This window comes from Sardina pilchardus, chromosome 11 (genome assembly GCF_963854185.1).
Source record: "Sardina pilchardus chromosome 11, fSarPil1.1, whole genome shotgun sequence".
Lineage (NCBI taxonomy): Eukaryota > Metazoa > Chordata > Actinopteri > Clupeiformes > Clupeidae > Sardina > Sardina pilchardus.
In genome coordinates this window covers 12,514,292-12,516,853 of record NC_085004.1, presented here as the reverse complement: position 1 = coordinate 12,516,853, position 2,562 = coordinate 12,514,292, and positions in this window count along the sequence as shown.

Below are 2,562 nucleotides of genomic sequence, written 5' to 3'. Positions count from 1 at the left end.
TATCCACGCTGGAGGAGAGGGGGAGGCAGGAGACACTGAGAGGAAGACACAGAGGAAGACTGACAGTGGGGACAGAGAGAGAGAGAGGGAGAGAGAGAGAGAGAGAGAGAGAGAGAGAGAGAGCGAGAGGGAGAGAGAGAGAGGGAGAGAGAGTAAAAGAGAGAGGGAGAGGGAGGGAGAAAGGGAGTGAGAGTGAGCGAGATGGAGATAGAGAGGGAGATAGAAAGAGGGAGAAGGAGAGAGAGAAAGAGAGAGGAAGAGGGAGAAGGAGAGGGAGAGAGAGAGAGAGAAAGGGAGACGGTGTATATAAAAAAGAGCATGAGTGTGTGCCCACCAGTGTTCATGCTCATGTATGTGTGTGTGTGTGTGTGTGTGTGTGTGTGTGTGTGTGTGTGTGTGTGTGTGTGTGTGTGCATATGTGTGTCTGTGTGTGTGTGTGTGTGTGTGTGTGTGTGTGTGTGTGTGCATCTGTGTGTTCACACACACACGCGTCTGTGTTGTCTTTGTGTGAGCGGGCCCTAATTAGCATGTGCCGGAGCCTTGGCGCCCCTCTCATTGATTGAGCTCTGGACGCTCCATAAAGGGCCTCCGCCGGCCACACAAAGCAGCAGCACTGTTAGTGTCCAGCTGCTGCTGCTGCTGCCTCACCCCTCCATCCACACAGACATGCATCCTTTCATCCATACATCCATCCCTCTATCCACACAGACATACATCCTTTCATCTATGCATCTATCCCTCTATCCACACAGACATACATCCTTTCATCCACACAGCTATACATCATTTTATCCATACATCCATACTTTCATCCACACAGCCATGCATCCTTTCATCCATGCATCCATCCTTTCATCCTTTCATCCATACATCCATTCACACAGCCATGCATCCTTTCATCCATACATCCATTCACACAGCCATGCATCCTTTCATCCATGCATCTATCCATCCATCAACACATCCAGCCATCAATCTATCCATCCATCCATCCAACCATCCAACCATCCACCTATCCATTCATACATACATTCCTCCATCCATCTACCCTGCCATCCACCCATTCATCCATTCATCTATCAGCAACAGCTGGACACCATCCATCTATCCATTCATCTATTCATCCATTCATCCATCATCCATCCATCCATACACACACATACATACATACATACATACATACATACATACTGTACATACACCCAGCCATCCTCCCATTCATCCATTCATCAATCCATCCATCAACACAGCCAGCCATCAATCTATCCATCTATCCATCCACTCATTCACCTATTCATAGTTCATAGTGATCAGCAGCAGCTGGACACTAACATCTATCTATTCATCCATTCATCCTTACATCCCCACATACTGTACATGCTGTACATCCATTAACCCAGCCATCCACCGATTATCCATTCACATGTCAGTCTGTTCATCCACCCATCAACTATCAATCCATCTATCATTTTTACCCATTTACCCATCCATCCACTCATCCATCCATCCATCCATCCAATCCGTTTGTCTGTGCCACCCTGCACTGACTGCTCCCTCCTCTGTGTGCTGGTGTCCCAGTGCCAGACTCCATGAGCAGCAGCAACAGCGTTAGCAGCAACAGCGTTAGCAGCATTAGCGTTAGCAGCAACAGTGTTAGCAGCATTAGCGCTATCATTAGCATTAAGCACGCTCGGCTGGCCACATCATGTCATCTGCTCCTCATCTGCTCAGAGCCACATCATCTGCAATCGCAGTGCGGAGCCCAGAAGAGCGCAGTGCTCAAACACATTAATGGGGACATGTGGTGCCACAATCTATCTACTCGGGGAGCCATTACAGCACATGCAGGATGTCTTTCTTCCATCTGGGGCGAAAGTGATTTAGCTTCCGCCTCTTGAGTTTTCCCAGATGTGCTGCTCTTGAGTTTGATCATATTTATCTTGCGATGGTCCAGCCCATATGTCTGTCTGTCTGTCTCAGAGTGACTCACACTGATTTAGTGCCACATGCTGCCTCGCCCTCCACAAGAACACATTTGCCACTCACAGCCTTGACACCCATGTATCTGTGTGTGTGTGTGTGTGTGTGTGTGTGTGTGTGTGTGTGTGTGTGTGTGTGTGTGTGTGTGTCTGTGTGTGTGTGTGTGTGTCTGTGTTTGATTGAAAGAGGCAGACTGCACATGAGAGAGACTGTGTGAGAGAGTGTGTGTGAGAGTATGTGTCTCCTCTCCAAGGATGACATAAAAACACACCTGCCCACACCCGCCCACGCACACAACACACACACACACTGACACACTGACGCACACACAGGGGCTTCTTGGCCCCAACGGTACAATAGATCAGAGTGTATCCAACCCAAGCCTAAGAGTTAGCTTCCTCTCTGATCTCATCACACACGTTTGCTTACTCACAGCGTTCCCTCTCAATTATTCACCATCGAGATGATCAAACAAGATCAACTGAAGATGGAGGAAAACATTGGCAAGAGCAGAGGCTTCTCTGCCTTCAATTAGCTGCTATGCATCGTGCACCTCAAAGGCAGAGAAGAGCACCACCACTA